Here is an 18,953-nt window from a genome sequence, read left to right as displayed (position 1 = left end):
AACTAAGCATTTCCATAGTACAACATACATCAAATTCCCAATCCAGATAATAAAGCAAAAACTCTAATTTATTGACTATTCACACTCACTACAGTTAGTTTCTAAAAAAAATATAAGAAGTGAAAATAAATCATTGGGTTTAGTGTGCCGTGCACGATGCACTATGCAAAAAGTATAAGAAGGATAACGTGTGTCAATGTGCGTGATAGAAAGAAATGGGTTATCACTTATCACAATACTCTTCCATTTTGGAAAGCGATTGAAAGAAAGGAAGAGAGAGAGAGGTTACCTTAATAAGTTATTTTTTTTTGGGAGAAAGAGGTTACCTTAACAAGTTAATTTGAAAGAATGAAGCTGCTCGCTGGCAATTCACCATCCACCGCAAGCAGTTATTATAAAGAAAGCTTCAAAAGAAAAAAATCAAGATGAAAAACGTTGAGGTGAGTAATGAGAAAAAAATTTGTTTTCTTTACTCCCAGTAACTATTATTCACTATTTTTCTTTATCCTCAAAATATGTAAAAAAATCATCGTGTATCTTTAGTGTAGTGGTCAGTTTACAAGTTTAAATGATTGTGAAGTGTAAGAGACAGAGATTAAAATTTAAGTCTCTAGAAAGGAGTTTCACATACATTAACTTAAATTAAGTTATAGTATAGTTTTTTGATTGTATCAAAAAAATAAAAGAAATATGTAAAAAAAAAGAATAAATGCAAAATATAAATTGTTAATATAAATTTATATAATTAGAATAACAATTTTTTTAAAATTTACACATATTTTACTTGAATTATGTGAATGATTTTGGAATTTAAATACGTAAAATTTAGCATTTTTTTCTATTTTTACATTCTCTTGTGCAAATGCTCTAGAAGGGGCTTTTAACAAAGCAAGAAGTGACGTGATAATAAGTGTGCGTTTGAATACTGCTTATTTTACTAAAAACTGAAGACAATAAAAAAAATATTTCGGTTACTGTTATATGAATAGTGCACTGTTCATGTTCCATAAATAGTGCACTAGGGGTTGGTAAAAAAAAAAAAGAAGCCAGACACAAGCGCCGGGCTCCAAAACGCAAACCAAACGAAGCCTAAAATGGAGTGGCGTGAAAGTGGTCACCAAAATTAAGGGTGCATTTGGTTAGGATGAAAAATTGTGGGTGGAAAATGAGAAGGAAAAAAGTGGGAAGAAAATAGTATGTGAGTGTGTTTGGTTAGGGAGAAAAAATGGAGATATTTTGGTGAGGTCTAAGATTTTTTTTTTTTCCTTACCCATCATTTGGGATGATTTTTTTTTTAATACTAACTGCAATTTATTATTATTATTTTAAACTATTAATTTTTTATGTAGTAGCCTAATAGAAGTAAATTTATACAAACATTATTTTCAATCTTTCATTTTATTCTCAACTAAAACAAAAGAATATTTCAATTTCCACTTTCCACTCCAACCAAATATATTTGAGGGAAAACTAAATCTTTTTTATCCCCACAATTTTCTATTCCCTAGGTTTTTTTTGTTTTTTTTTTTTTTCATTCATCAACCAAATGAAGCTTATGATTGAGATATTTTATTTCACCTACAGACATACTTTTTCCCACGTCTAAATCCTTAGAGCATTTGTATTAATCAATAAAAAATAAAAAAAAAACATAGTTTTACACATCCAACCCAAAACCACCCACATTGGTCTAGCTAGACATGTGTAAATTTATAAAGTTGCTATAGTAACTTTGTGAATTTACACTAATAGTATTCACTTGCATATAGTTTTATTTATTTATTATTATTACATACTTTTTCCCATGTCTAAATCCTTAGAGCATTTGTATTAATCAATAAAAAATAGGAAAAAAAAAAAGTTTTACACATCCAACCTCAAAACCACCCACATTAGTCTAGCTAGACATGTGTAAATTTGCAAAGTTGATATAGTAACTTTGTGAATTTACACTAACACTATTCACTTGTATATAGTTTTTTATTATTATTAATATTATTTTTTTACGTATCCTAAGGTTAAAGGGGAGAGTGAATGATGGTTATTGTGTGTAAAAAAAGAAAAACAATTAAATAAATCAAGAAAAATTGATATTTTAATGTAATATAGTATGAAATAGACAATCTAATGTGAGGTGTTTTAAAAAGTAAATATGTAAAATAGAAAAATAGGTTCTAAGCTAGACGAGAACTTTTGCATGAGATGTGAACATTGAGGATATATATATATATATATTTGAGAAAGAGAACATTGACAGATATGAATACTCTAATAAGGAATGCATTCTTAGCATTATTTCTTGGTTTTTATTAACAAATTTTTTAAGAGCATATATTAGTAAATTATTTTAGAAAATTTTTTATAAAAAAATGAAAAAATAATTAATTATTAATAACTTTTTCAATTCATCGTAAAAATTGTTCTAAAACAGATAATTAATTTATGCTTTAAGGACATACATTAACTGAACCTTTATTTCTTTTATTAAAATATAATTTTATTATTATTATTATTTTTCTTCTTACATGCATTAAATGTATGGTATGTTGTTCACTCAAATGATGATAATGATGTGCTACCATTTTGAGCTGGGTAGCCTGTTTACCAAAGATATGATTGCTGGCATTAAAGGTTATTTTGGTAACGTAGTTCTAGTAATATTATTTGTATTTTTTAAAATGATTTTATTAATATATGTTCTTAAGCATATAATAATTTATCATTTTTGAAAAAAAATTTCAAAAATTGAAAAAGTTTTGATAGCTTTTTCAATTATCGAAATTTTTTTCCAAAAATGGATAGGTTAAAGTGTGTTATTAAGGCACACATTAACTGGATCATTTTAAAAAATATGTATAATTAAAAAAGTGTATAAAAATATGTGTAATATTGTTTAAATATTAAAAATTGTTGCTTAAATTATACTTCTAAATAGCCCGTAATTGGTTGAATTCGTTAGAGCTCTATTGTGCTTAATCCTTACAAGAGCTTCAAGTTCTTTGTCTTAATTTGTCATGCATTAATTGTATGCACAGTAATGGAATAGATTGATTTGAAGGAAGAACAAAAAGCATTTGCATTATTTTTAAAGGGGTACAAGAGGAAAAATAAGATAAAAAAAATTAGGAGATTTAGGCATGTTTGGTAGTGGCTTTTAAACAATAATTTTTAGTGTTTAAATAACAATAATACTTCTTATATGTATTTTTATAATATTCAAATATGTATATTTATAATATTGAAAACTGAATAATAATACTTAAACATTGCTACCAAATGGCCTTTGCAAATCACTCATAAAATATGTAAAATGTTTCAAAACTTATTTGTATAAAGTGAGGAAATGTCAAAGGTTATTTTAAAAAAAAATTAAAATTTATATTATTTTAAATAAAATTAAGACAAAAAATAGTGTAGAATTCACAAATAATTGATAATTTAAGCAAAAAATTAACTTCTAATTGGATACCAATAAACATGAGTAGTTTTTTAATATTTATCAAAAATATAATTTTTTTTGTAACTTTTAAATTAAATATACAATAAAAAAAAATTAAAAGTTAGCTTATTTTTTTTTAAAAGTTATAAATTAAATTATTATATCACAGCAAACAGAGAGAAAAAGTTGAGCTCGAGAGCATGATAGGAATCTCCCTTCTTCCCTTGGCTTTCTTTTCATATTTTTCTCTCCACTTTGGTCGATTGACAACACTTCCAAGAACACCAAAAATCCTAACTCTTTGTTTTTTCCTCTAATCCTCTCATCCCTTCTCAAGAACACACTTTTCATACACATATCCTCTTAAAAATTCCAAGAAAACACTTTTCATCCATATATCCACCCATCCCCGATCAAGAACAACCATCTCATTGTTCCCACCATCTCACATAAGGTAAAACTTTGTTTTACACTTTCTTTGCGTTTTGTCAATTGTGTGGGTGTGTTTATCTTTATTTATTGTCTTGTTGTGATTAGATTAATATCCTACTCTTGTGTGTGTTTTTGTTTGAATTAGGGTTCTTATGGCTAATGAGTAAATCCATTTTCAAGCACAAAAATATGATATCCTCTTCTTGATCCATGGTTAGGGTCTCGTGTTAGTTTGGGCCTGTTTGTGACACAAACCCAATGACGTGTTGAGATATTTTAAATTCAGTCAATAAATAAATTTGAGATGAGATTTTTGTAGTTTTATGAAATACATGTGGCTGAAAAAGTGTGTAAAAATGTGTGTAATAGTGTGTAAAAATGGGTGAAATGTTCTTTAAAATGTGAAAATGTGAATTTGAGAGGGGAGACCAAACAGACTCTAGTATTTTTTAGGCGAGAGGGAGAAAGAAGGAAGAAGGTCTTTATTCCATATACATATATATATATATATATATGTTTTCATTCTTGTGAGTTGTGATTATAGATACATTTACATTCTATTATTTTATAATAGAAATATTGAGAAAATGTTGTTGACATATCAATTCTCTATTTTATATTTATGCAAATATGTACACAATAATGCATGTTATATTTATGCATGCGTGATGAAATAAATTTACACATTTTTCACAATAACAATAAATCTTAAATAGTGAATTATTATTGTCTGTTAATAGTGGATAAAAAAATAATTTTTGTGATGAATTCAAATTAGAACGAGTAACAATTGAATACCTAAAATTTATTGTAAAAGTGTTATGAAAATATTGCGGGAGGAATCATTTCTCTATATTTATATAATTTAGATATATAAACCGGAGAAAATAAACAACCACTTATTTTATGAGTCCCCCTCAAAAAAAAAAAAAAAAAAAAAAATTTATGAGTCGTTTTAGGGTTTTTGTTTGTTCCGGTTGCTATCCGTTTCTGCCACATGGATCCAAGGGCCCACCTTGGGCGCCTCATTGGGTTTGTCTTCTTGGCCATTGCCCATGTCCATTGGACTCATGGACCAGAAACGTGCTAAGTAAAATGCTTAGAATTGACCCATCTTTTCTTTTTGCTCTAGCAAATACATCATGTAAGAACCCAAATAGTTTTATCTTCTCACTTTTTTATTCTCTCAAAATGTTCTATTCCTCGATTCTTTTTTTTTTTTTTTTTTTCCAAACAAGGACGAAGCAGCATGAGTAGACACATAAGTCATCTTTCCTTCTTACTTCTTAGTCACTATCAATTCTTCTAACCATTATTAGACCAATAATGTTAGTACCATAGATTTTATCACTTCATTTTTCACAACTATTTTATATAATTAATTATGAGTGATAAAAAAAAAGTAGCGGGTCCATATAAAAATAACAAGAAGTTGATATCAGTTTGCCACATAGAATAGTTGTGAAAAAGAGTATGGTAAAGATTATAGTTCTAGAATAATTTATATATATATATATATATAGTCTTTTTTTTCAATAACTTCTAGCTTTTTAATTTTTTTTTAATTATTTTCAATAGGAGTCAATAATTTCTTGTTAAAGGTGCACTTGTGCCAGACATGGTCTCTTGCTTCATACCAATGGCCAGGATATTGAAGAAATAGACATGCCTCTTGAGTTATTCTAAGATTACAACCTTTTTCACAATTCTCATATGTTGCATACTATAATTAGTTGCGGTAAAAAGTGTGTATGCTTTGCGGTCCTAAAATTTTTGGACACCTCTCCCATTGTTGAATTTATAGACCTTACTGTTACACCACTAATACAATTTTTATTAGAGGAAATTTTGGAATGTTATTTTTTTGCTACAATTTTTTGTCACAATCCAAAGTTGGCTAAGGTGGTGATAATACAAATGTTGTGGTCCCTTTAGTTGAAAAGGTGGAAAAGTGGAAAGATAAAAAATAATTTAGTTTTTTTTAATATAAAAATAGTTTAGGATAAATAACTTTTAATATTATGGCACACATTAACTGGACCCTTTTAAAAAATATGTATAGATAAAAAATGTATAAAAATACATATTGGATGTTGCAGCATAGGGGTGCTTTAGTCCAGATTTTTTCTCTCCATTTTTCCTTTCTAAAATCACACCAACCAAACACTCAAAAAAAATTATTCTCTCAACTTTCTTCTCCTATCTATTTCATCCTCTCTAAAATCTCTCCAATCATATGACCCTTATTTTTATTAATCTCTTCCAAACCTCAAAAGTACATCAAACAAAAAATAATGGCTCACAAACGTCTTTCAGAACTATTTCTTTTTAAATGAGTATTTTTACTTGTCCTTCATTTTCCAGTAATTTTTCTTTTTGTTGCTAGCAGTTCCTTATTCCTTGTTTTGTCTGGTATATTGTGTACGGAATCTATGGATATTATTCCATGCATTTTATTTAGATATTTAACATTATAGATTTAGTGAGCCTTATATATCTATACTATATATAAGAGGATTCTTATTTTTCAACTGGGTTTTTATATGGTTCAAAAATACCTCCATTAATGAAGGGTAACTTCATTTAAAAATAATGTTATAAATGTCAAATAACAAATTTCATTTTGAATTCAAAAATAGAATTCCTAAAATTTAGAATTTTTTTTTCCCTTTATGTTCAAAAAAGAAATTATAGTTACTATTTATCTCTAAAGTTTATCACTTTTATTTGTTTGAATTTTTTTTCCTAAATTATAATAGATACAAATTACTAACTTTTACCCAAAATAACAACGCATGCTTCATACAGTGCACTGTAGTGAACTTTAAACGATCAACTAGGTGTAAGGTTTATTTTTTCTTTCAAAAAAAAAACATAAAAACAAGCATTTTACATCATCAAAAATAATTTTTACATAACCACTTTAATAACACACCCAACATCCCGTCATTTATTTTGCAATTCATCTTACTAAAAGAACACTATATTTTATATAGAAGGCAGAAAACAAAGAACAAAAAACTTTTTTTTTTTAATTCTTTTTGTTGATATCAGAGGAGCGAAATAGAATTGGAATAATATTTCAAAGATTTTAATAAAAGAGAATAAAAAACTTACACATTTTACTATGTAGCAAGATGCAATTTTTTCCCCCAAATGCCTCACCAGAGACTTTTGTGGATCTGAAGCTACATACAAAAAAGTCTAGAATGGATAAAAATGCATTTGCATTACCAGTTGCTAACTTGCTAATGCCCATTACAAGGACGGGCCCAAAGCTAGACCAAAGGGCCCTAACTCTTTTTATTTTTATATTTAAAATACTACATATATACACACAAAATTTTAGAATTTATATCCAAAACTTTGTTTAAAAGAATCCGATAGAAAAAAACTTAGGTATCACATTTATATGAGCAGTGTGAGATGAAATTTGCCTTTGTGACGTGTTCATTTTTACTTTTTGTTAACTTCAAAACATTTTATTATTTTGTGTTTGTTTTTAATTTAAACTATTTGTCTTGTTAAGTTCTTTTTTAAGAACTCAAACTTAAAAGTTTTTTTTTCTCTTGGTAACAGTGTGCTTATTATTTTAGTTAAAAAAAATTAACATGTAATTAGATGATAAATATGATTTTATTTTATATATTTTCTTCTACTGATTGGTCAAAGGAATTAATTTAGAATGCACAATAACAAATATAAATTTTACTATATCAATGTTTAAAATACTATTATAAAAAAAGTAATTAAGAAATTTATTTAGTATATTGTTAATGTGGCATCAATCATATCTGTAGGTGCACAATTGCACCTGGACCCAAGAACAGTTATGGGCTCAGGCCCAATGAGCTTTAAACAATGAAAATTTGTAGAGAGTGGGCTTGAAACCCAGGTTAGAAGTGAGTGAAGATTAAATGACAAACTAAAGATTGCCAGTATTAGGAAACAGCAAAGAGTAATGTAAATAGGTCTCCTCGGACGTAAGCCGAGAGCTGTTCTTATATTATTTCTCTCTCTTTGTCTTTTTTTCTTTTTAGGTTACAAAAAGTTCCGTCCTCATTTATGTTCTAGGTCTTTCCTTAAATACTCTTCTTCTTAATACTTTATACACGTGTTGCCCCCAACTCCTCCCTTAGTATAGATATTTCTTTTCTTAGTGCCTTTGAACAGTAACTAGAAGTTTCCCTTCCACTGTTTAAGTGTCACCTCCCCATTAATGCGGCCAGGGTGGTAGGTGCGGGGTCTTTAATGTGGAGGTAGCAGCCTTTGTCTTTGACATTTCTTCAACACCGGTGCTTCGGGGCATTCAAGGGTTCACCCCTTTTAACCATTGGTCTTGACCGTGTCATTCCCTAACCCGTACCATGAAGTCCCGGTTCTCTGGTGTCAGTCCGAGGGTAAGTTCACCCTCGGCTGGGTCCGCGGACCCTCGGCGCAGGGGCCGACCCAAAGTATTAACAATTTCAAAACCCAGTGTCATGTAGGCCCTCCTTAAAACGGCCCAAAATGCCCAAGTTCCCATCAGATCTTTTTACCCCCCACAATAGCCCCTCAAAACTCTAATTTTCAACGTCCGAGGAGAAAAATAGGGTTTTGATCCGACGAGAACCTGCTCTACACACTTTATAAGTGATGGCACGTGTGGAAATCGTTTTGCGTCCCAGAAGATGACACTTGGCGGTTTTATTTTCGAAAACGCGCGCATTTATTACTGTAAGTTACTCTTTGTCTCCCACGTTCAACGGTGAGATGGGCATCCAACGGTTCTCATTACTCCACGAAATTTTAGGCGGGACAGACATAATTTCGAGGCCGCCTTTTCGCACGTCGTGACGCTTCGGGAACCCGCGCCTTCATTTAATTCCTCAGGGGGTAATCCCATCAAGACATCAGCCATCATACCTTACTCTGCAGAAAACCGTGGAGATTTGCACATCTTGAACCTTGTAAGTTCTTGCTCCTATTCTAAACCTTTTCTCCTCAATATTTGTCCTCGGCTACCACTACAAACACTCTCCCTTTTAAAGTTTAGTCTATCGTCTCTCTGTAATGGGAAAATTCAAGTGTCTCGTTGATACCGCCGCTGGGATGGAAGGCTTTAGAGCCAAATACCATATTCCCAGCGACGTAGGGTTAGAATACTGCCCGGCAACAGCCGTGGCCGGTTCTAGGAAAGAGGGAGAGGTTATCATCCCTATGATAGCCTTCATAGAGGGTGGGATGACCCTTCCAATGAAACCCGTAATGAGGGAGTATCTTCGCAACCACAGGTTGTGTCCCGACCAATGCCTTCCAAACGTTTTTAGAGTTCTAGGTAGTGTAGATGCTCTAAACGAGCAGATGGGTTTAAACCTCACATGGCACGATGTCGTGTTCCTATATGAGTCCCACAAACTTTCTAAAGTAGGTTATTATATGAAATCTCGGTCTAGCACCGTTAGGCTAATCTCCTGTCTGCCCAAATCAAACAAAGGCATGAAGGACGACTACTTGATCGTGTCCGGGAACTGGCACGATGGCTTTCACTGCCCAGTTCAGTGGGGGGATCCAGGTGCGACGCCGTAGGATTAATCTCCCCACAACACAACTTCTCCTAACACACACACAGAAATGCGTATTTGTATTTACTTAAACTTGTTAAATATTTGTGTGAATCTAATATGTTTTGTTTGTTTTGAAGTCTTTTTTGCAGATAAGCAGCACGTGCGTCCTCGCCTGAGTCACTGTAACGTTGCCGATTTAAACCGGGAACTTCGCTCCGAGGTGTTCGTTAGCGAAGACTTACAACTCCGGGCGGCTCATCTCATTCTCGGATACACTCCCCTTTCCAAAGACTTCCAAGAGATAGAGGACGCCATTATTGCAGGCGACCGAAGACGGAAGAGGATCAACGTAGCTCGGCGCCATTTTTTGGACGACCGTGACCTCCCGGACGCTCCTAACACCGTTCTGTACAACCGGGCGATAGCAGCAGTCCCCCTTGCCGTGCATGCACAAACAGCTGTCATTCCAGAAGAGCAGGTGTCTTCTTCACACACCCTTGACGACGAGATAGATCAATTCCATCTCGAAGACACCGAGAGACCTCACGGGAACCAGTTTGTAGTGCTTTCCGACGAGGAAGAAGAAGCAACCGAGGCCTCTGGAATTGCAGGGTTTGTAGTTGCCCTTCCCGAGGACGAATCCGTAGAAGACATGGGACGAATGGAGGGTCTTCTCACTAATAGGGCTGCCAAAGTTGCAGAGAAGAAGAAAAAGGGGACGTCCCAAGTTCTCCCAGTTTTACCTCCTCCTCCTCCTCCAGCTGAGCCCAAACTGCTAGCCGAGGATCCCAAGAAGAAGAGGAAGGGGGATGATGAGGGGACGACTAATAAAGAGCCCAAGAAACCACGCCAACAACTCCCCCCGGCCCATCAGCAGAAGCTGGATAAGGGCAAGGGTAGATCCCGATCAGTTGAACTCGGGGAAATCAGGGATGAGGCTGTAGTGCACCGAGCACCGGCCACCTGGTCCCCCGATCTAAGGCTGGACGGCGCTCCTATCTCCCGCTCCGGTATAAGGGCAGTTCAACAAGGCCACGCCCACCACCTGGCCGAGGTCCTAGAACGCCCTCTTCTGCTGCCCAAGGACATGGAGACCTTGGAAAAGATGGGCCAACCACAACTATTCCTCTCTCTAAAAAGAGACTTAGCGCTGGTAAGTGTTTCTCCCTTCAACAATATTTATAAGTAAATTAGTTTTTGTTATTCCTAACTCCATCATGCTTTTTTACAGGCTATTCAGGAGGTCTTTGTAGCTGAAAAGTTTATTGAAGACGCTCGGAAAGTAGCCGTGGCCGAGCTCGAAGTTAGGGTGGAGACTGAGAAGACCTTAGGTACAGCCCTTGCCGAGAACGAGAAGCTGACCTTGGAGGTAGCAGAGCTGAGGAGAGAGAAGAATGGGGTCGAGTCAAACTTAAAGACCATAGAGACCCAGATAGAAGGACAGCGCAAACTCCTTAAGGAAAGAAATGAAGAGCTCTCCCAAGCTCAAAGGGAGTGCTCGGATCTGAAGAAACAACTCGGCTCGATGAAGGAAGAAGCCGGCTCCTTCCAACTCTCTCTTCAAGCCGCCAAGCGTGCAAGTTTTGACGAAGGGGTAGCGACCACCGAGGAACAGCTGACAGAGGAATTCGCGGCTTTATGCCGCGAATACTGTCAAAAAGTATGGGGGGAAGCTTTAAACGTGGCAGGAGTTCCCCAGTCTTCGGATTTGAGGAAGTCCGAGAATGTTTGGCTTCCCCTAGAAATACAGGAGATTGAAGAGGCTCCTGCTGCTACTCCTACCCCTGAGACAACTCTTCCTGTTCTACCTCCGATGGTCCCACAGCAGATTCCTGATCCTACAGAACCTTTTGGTTCCAATAAAGAAAAGGAAGGAGGAGTAGATGCAGAGAAGGACTTGAACCAGATAGTGGAACCCAACGTCCTTCCAACAAAGACAGCGGATAAAGGAAAGCAGGTTATGACTCCTTTTGAGCTGGAGTTGAGAAAGACCGAGGGCACTAGTACCTCTCAGCAAGATCCTCCTCCAACAGCTTAGGACTTAGCTTAGGGCTTCTCTTTTTTCATTTTTTTTTTTTTGAATTATATATTGTAATGTATATTCAACTTGATTAATGAAGAACAATTTCGTTTGCTTTTCACTTGGATTGTGTCTGCTTTTTCTTTATTCTTTATGTACTTATTACAAAAGTTTTCCCATTAAGTCATATCAAAAGTTTCTCAGAGTATAAAAATCTAACTCCAAGGATTGCACAATCGTAACTTCCACATAATCATGCGTATATTACTAAAGATTTAATACGAGGTGAAATAGTTAACACGTTTGAACAATGCCTTGATAAAAAAGGAAAGAGGACTTCATATAACGATTAAGCCCTTATAATGCATAACACTGTTTCTAGTAGGATGTAAGATCCGAGGACCATTCCTTACACAAATTCACTCAATACTTAAAGATATAAAACTTAAGATCCGAGTTAATAAATAGTAAGGTATTAACATCCAGACACAATCAGAAGTTAACTTTAAGCAAAGTCATAGTCCGAAGACAAATCTTAAGCAATCTTTCGTTTAACTGCAAATGTTAGTTTTCCCCAAAGTAGGAGGTCCGAGGACCCGGCATAACTAAGGTTCTGTTTGATTCTTTAAAACAATAACTTCAAATGTTAATTTTCCCAAAGTAGAAGGTCCGAAGACCCGGCATAACTAAGGTTCTGTTTAACAAATGATAAGACAGCAATGTCCACAAGGTGTGTGGTCCGAGGACTACACTTAACCAAGTTTCTGTTTGATTCTTTAGAACAGTAACTTCAAATGTTAATTTTCCCAAAGTAGGAGGTCCGAAGACCTGGCATAACTAAGGTTCTGTTTAACAAATGATAAGACATCAATTTCCACAAGGTTTGTGGTCCGAGGACTACACTTAACCAAGTTTCTGTTTGATTCTTTAGAACAGTAATTTCAAATGTTAATTTTCCCAAAGTAGGAGGTCCGAAGACCCGGCATAACTAGGGTTCTGTTTAACAAATGATAAGACATCAATTTCCACAAGGTCTGTGGTCCGAGGACTACACTTAACCAAGTTTCTGTTTGATTCTTTAGAACAGTAACTTCAAATATGAGAGCCAGCCATAACTTTGAAACATTAATTGACAAAAGCTTATTTGATTAATAATAATACCTTCTAAGATTATTTACATTCCATGGACGTGGTACAACTCGTTCATCAAGGTCAACTAACCTATACGACCCTACGCCTGCTATTGAAACAATGCGGTAGGGGCCTTCCCAGTTAGGTCCTAGCTTACCCCATGCTGGGTTCTTAGAAGTGCCTACAACTTTCCTTAATACAAGATCACCAGGCGCAAGTGGCCTTAGTTTCACGTGGGCCTCATTTCCGTGTTTTAGCTTCGTCAGATAATAAGCCATTTGGACCATAGCTGCCTCACGCCGTTCTTCAAGTAAATCAAGATCTCTCTCTAGAAGTTCCTTGTTATTCTCTGGACTAAAAGAACTTGTCTTTAGAGTAGGAAATCCAGACTCCAATGGTATCACCGCCTCGGCTCCATAAGCCATAGAGAATGGCGTTTCTCCAGTGGACCTGCGCGGAGTGGTCCGATACGTCCACAAGACATGAGGGAGCTCTTCTACCCATCTGCCTTTCGCATCATCCAACCTCTTCTTGAGCCCGTTGACTATGACCTTGTTAACGGCATCGGCCTGTCCATTTCCTCGAGGATAAGCTGGGGTAGAGTATCTGTTTGTGATGCCCATGTCACTACAAGATCGCCTAAAGGCGTTGCTTTGTCAAATTGAACGCCATTGTCCGAGATAAGAGTATGTGGTATACCAAATCTAGTAACAATATTCTTCCAAATAAACCTCTTGGAATCAACATCTCGGATATTGGCTAAGGGCTCAGCTTCGACCCATTTAGTGAAGTAGTCTGTCCCTACAAGCAGCCATATTTTGTTTCCAGCAGCTCTCGGGAATGGCCCTACAATGTCCAAGCCCCATTGTGCGAAAGGCCAAGGGCTAGACAGAGGATTAAGAACCCCTCCCGGTTGGTGGATATTAGGGGCGAACCTCTGACACTGATCACACTTTCTGGCATAATCCTGAGCCTCCCTCTGCATATTAGGCCACCAATAACCCTGAGTCAGGGCTCTATGGGCTAAGGACCTTCCCCCAGTGTGACTCCCACAAATTCCTTCATGCAATTCCTCCAGTAATGATTCTGTTGATTCAGGGTGTACACACAACAAATACGGTCCCGAAAAGGATCGTTTGTATAGCTTCTGGTCCTCCGACAACCAGAAACGCGGCGCCTTTCGACATACCTTTTCTGCTTCAACTTTGTCTTCGGGAAGGATGTCATTTTTGAGAAAAGATATGATTGAATCCATCCAACTAGGACCAGGCCTTATTAAATGGATGCGAGGTGCGTTAGCAGCTATAAGAGAAGGCTCTATCAAATCCTCAACGAGAATCACCCTAGGTAGACCTTGAGCCGAGGATGTGGCCAATGTAGCCAAAGAATCTGCATGAGTGTTTCCACTCCTAGAGACATGAGCTAAGGCAAATGAGTCGAATTCAGCTCGCTGACGTTTAACCTGGGCCAAATATTCTTGCATTCTGGGGTCTCTAGCCTCCATGGTCCCCATGACTTGGCCGACCACTAATTGAGAGTCCGAGAACACATGGATTTCTTTGCCACCCATTTTATGTACCATTTGCATGCCTACCAAGATCGCTTCATACTCGGCCTCATTATTAGTAGCCGAGAAGGCCAATCTCAAAGATTTTTCAAAGACAATCCCTTCAGGGGACACTAGAACAAGCCCAACACCAGACCCTCTTTGATTGGCAACCCCATCCACGTGAACTCTCCAAACCGAGGGTGATACATCTGTGATCACACCAACTGATTTTCCACCCATGTGTGCTTCTTTTGAAGTTTCTTCTATCAATGGTTCAGTAAACTCTGCCACCAAATCTGCGAGGACCTGTCCCTTCACCGATGTGCGAGGCCTGTATTTAACATCAAAGGCTCCCAAAATGGTTCCCCATTTTGCCACCTTGCCAGAATAATCAGCACTACGCAACACAGCCTTGAGAGGCAGCTGGGTCAAAACAACCACAGTATGAGATTGAAAATAATGAGGGAGTTTGCGCGTGGCGTGGACTACAGCCAGAAGTGCTTTTTCCAAAGGCAGATAGCGCATCTCGGCCTCATTCAAGGACTTACTAACGTAGTAGATCGGTCTCTGTAATCCATTTTCATTCCTTATGAGGACTAGGCTCACCGCGTGAATGGCTACGGCCAGATAAGCGAATAAAACCTCGTCCACCTCAGGGCGAGATAAAATAGGTGGCCGAGAAAGATATTGCTTAAGCTGTTGGAAAGCTACCTCGCAATCCTCGGTCCATTGAAACCCTTTCCACTTGTTCAACAACTGAAAGAAAGGACGGCACCGGTCAGCTGACCGAGAAATAAATCTATTCAGCGCAGCAATCATTCCGGTCAATTTTTGAATATCTTTTGGGTTCCGAGGCGGCTGCAAATTCTGAATAGCCTTAACCTGCACTGGGTTCACCTCTATGCCCCTATGAGTGATCATATACCCTAGGAACTTTCCGGATCCCACGCCAAAAGAACACTTGGAGGCGTTAAGGCGCAACTTATACTTCCTCAGCATTTTGAAGGTGTCGGCCAAATCTGTCATGTGCGAAGGTACTGTCTTACTCTTCACCACCATATCATCCACGTATACTTCTATGTTTTTCCCCGATTCTTGCCGTTCAAACATTCGGGTCATCATTCTTTGGTAAGTAGCCCCGCATTTTTTAACCCAAATGGCATGACCTTATAATGATAGTTCCGGTTGGAGTAATGAAAGCAGTTTTCTCCTGATCCTCTAACGCCAAGGGAATTTGGTGGTAACCCTGGAAGGCGTCCAAGAAACTCATCCGAGGATGTCCAACAGTAGCATCTACCAGTTGATCAATCCGTGGCATTGGGAACGAATCTTTAGGACAGGCCTTGTTCAGATCAGTAAAATCTACACACACTCTCCACCTGCCGTTCTTCTTCTTAACGACAACAGTATGAGCCAACCATTCAGGGTAGAAAACTTCTTTGATAGCCCCCGCCCTTTTGAGTTTAAGAACCTCTTCCTTCACAGCCTCAGAATGTTCTCGGGAAGATCGCCGAGGTGGCTGCCTCCTCGGAACAATGGCCGGGTTGACGTTTAAACGATGACAAATAAAGCTCGGATCCACGCCTGGAGCCTCATAAGGGTCCCACGCAAAGACATCTATATTGTCCTTTAGGAACTCCAACAACTCCATCTTCTCTTGGTATGGCAAAAGTATGCCAACTTGGAAGAATCTCTCTGGATCATCTGCTATTACAAACTTCTCTAACTCCTCGCAAACAGCCTCATCTTCTGTTATCGCTCCAGGTGCCTCCGGAGCTGTTAATTGCTATGACTCCTGGATGGGCAAGGTTGATAACTCGACTTCTGACTGACGAAGTACTGCCGCCGATATGCATTGCCTGGCCACTACCCGGCTGCGGAGGATCTCCTCATCGTGTTCCCCCGAGGGGAATTTAACCTTAACGTGCAAGGTAGAGGAGACGGCTCCCGAGCGTGCAGCCATGGCCGCGAGGATGGCTGTATATGGAGAGTACGCGTCAACCACAATGAAATCTACTTCAACCGTTTCGTGCCAGATTGAACGGGTAAACGGATCCGTCCTTTTGGCACAACGGCTCTCCCTTCAAAGCCGATAAGAGGTGAGTCATAAGGAGTTAAATCTTCCAACTCCAACCTTAACCCCTTAAATAGATCGTGGTACATGATATACGCACCGCCGCCCGATCTATCATCACCCTTCTCACATCATAGTTGCCTATTCGAGGGTAACGACAAGAGCATCGTCACGGGGCCGGATAGTCCCTACCTTATCCTCCTCGGAGAAACCCAAGACAGGTAAGGTGCTCCTTAATCTCTTCGGCCTCGCTACCGACATCCTCGGCCCGCGGATGAGAAACCGCCATAATCCTAGTGGGACCCGAACCGGTCCTACTGTGTGCATCGAAGATAACATTAATTGTTCCCAATGCTGGCCGAGATGAACTGTTCCTCCGGTTGTTTGAACCAACTTGACTTACTTGCCCGGTGGCCGACACAAGTGCTTTGCTTTAACTTTCCCTCACCGACGAGTTGCTCCCGGATGGTTCCACAGGGTCCGACAGTTCTCAGTAGTATGGCCCACATCCTGATGGTACTGACAGAAAAGGTTTTGATTTCTTCTCGCAGGGTCCCCTGCCATCTTGCCGGGCCATCTGAAGAAGGGCTCCTTGCGAACTTTTTCTAATAACTGATGCACTGGTTCTCGGAACACCGTACTTACAGCCTGGGGTGCTGCCAAGCCGGATTGTCCGATGTAATCCCTCCTCGGCTTGTTGTTGTGATATCTGTCCGACCTGAAATCCCTTCTCTCCTGCGGGATAACCTTCTCCTTTCCTTTTCCTTGCTGCTGGTCTTCCTCTACCCTTTTATATTCGTCCATACGATCCATAAGACGGCGTACGCTGCGGACGGGCTTTTTCGTCAAAGACTTTCTTAGGTCGTGATCAGTAGGGAGGCCTACCTTAAAGGTATTAAGCGCCACCTCATCAAAGTCGCCATCTATTTCATTAAACATCTCCCAATATCTGTCGGAGTATGCTTTCAGTGTCTCCCCCTCCTTCATGACCATGGATAGCAACGAATCCAATGGCCGAGGGACTCGCTACACGTGATGAAGCGCGAAGCAAATGCCCTAGTTAACTCCCCAAACGAGCCCACGGACCCCGATTTGAGACCGTTAAACCATCTCATAGCCACGGAGTCCCAAGCCGGGAGGGGAAGACTTTACACATCAAAGTCTCGTTATGAGAGTGCACTGCCATCCTTTGGTTGAAGTGACTCACGTGTTCCACCGGATCAGTCCGGCCATTGTAGATGGTAAAGGTGGGCTGGGTGAACCTCCTGGGAAGCCTTCCCCTCTCAATCCTCCGTGAAAACGGAGATTTAGAGAGTTGGTGCAACGCTCTACTCATGGTATCGTTGCCTAAGCCCCTAGAACGAAGCTTCTTACGTCTGCGAGTTGATTGGTCGTCCTCCTCGCCGGAGGATGTTGCGCTAGTGGGGGAATATGACCTTGAACTGTAGCCAACTCCCCTATCCTTCTCTGAGGAAGAACTAGATGAGGACGGAGAAACCTTACGTTTAGCATGGCGTAACTTCCTCTTCAAACGATTAATTTCCTTCTGCATGGATTAGAGCCCTCATCGTGGGTAGTGCTACCCCCTCCTTGAGTATGGCTATCCCCTGGGTATTCTGTATGGACGCTTCCCTCACGATCCCTATGACGTTCAAGACGTTCGAAATGATCTTCCGGTTGTGATCCTTGTGACTCTGCATGGTGAGAGCCTAAGCCTGCCATAATATCTCTACTACTTCCGGACTAGATTTCCCACGTACGGCGCCAATTGTAGGTGCACAATTGCACACTGGACCCAAGAAACGAGTTATGGGCTCGGGCCCAATGAGCTTTAAACAATGAAAATTTGTAGAGAGTGGGCTTGAAACCCGGGTTAGAAGTGAGTGAAGATTAAATGACAAACTAAAGATTGCCAGTATTAGGAAACAGCAAAGAGTAATGTAAATAGGTCTCCTCGGACGTAAGCCGAGAGCTGTTCTTATATTATTTCTCTCTCTTTGTCTTTTTTTCTTTTTAGGTTACAAAAAGTTCCGTCCTCATTTATGTTCTAGGTCTTTCCTTAAATACTCTTCTTCTTAATACTTTATACACGTGTTGCCCCCAACTCCTCCCTTAGTATAGATATTTCTTTTCTTAGTGCCTTTGAACAGTAACTAGAAGTTTCCCTTCCACTGTTTAAGTGTCACCTCCCCATTAATGCGGCCAGGGTGGTAGGTGCAGGGTCTTTAATGTGGAGGTAGCAGCCTTTGTCTTTGACATTTCTTCAACACTGGTGCTTCTGGGGCATTTAAGGGTTCACCCCTTTTAACCATTGGTCTTGACCGTGTCATTCCCTAACCTGTACCATGAAGTCCCGGGTTCTCTGGTGTCAGTCCGAGGGTAAGTTCACCCTCGGCTGGGTCCTCGGACCCTCGGCGCATGGGCCGACCCATAGTATTAACAATTTCCAAACCCAGGGTCAGGTCGGCCCTCCTTAACACGGCCCAAAAGGCCCATGTTCCCATCAGGATCTTTTTACCCCCCACAATATCCATTGTCAACTTAGATTGTAAACATTATATAGTAAAATTGTTAATGCTCGTTACAGAAGAAAACAAAGCTAAATAGGGGGCCCATGGCCCAGTTTAATTTTTTTTTTAAAAAAATACTATATATATGAACACACAATTTTAAAGTTTAACTCTAAAAATAAGTATGCCTCTTGAAAATTTGGTTAAAAGAATCTAAAATATTAAAAATTAGGCATCAAACTCATATGAGCA

Source organism: Castanea sativa, chromosome 6, assembly GCF_040712315.1.
Source record: "Castanea sativa cultivar Marrone di Chiusa Pesio chromosome 6, ASM4071231v1".
Classification (NCBI taxonomy): domain Eukaryota; kingdom Viridiplantae; phylum Streptophyta; class Magnoliopsida; order Fagales; family Fagaceae; genus Castanea; species Castanea sativa.
Note: the sequence above shows the minus strand (reverse complement) of the source record.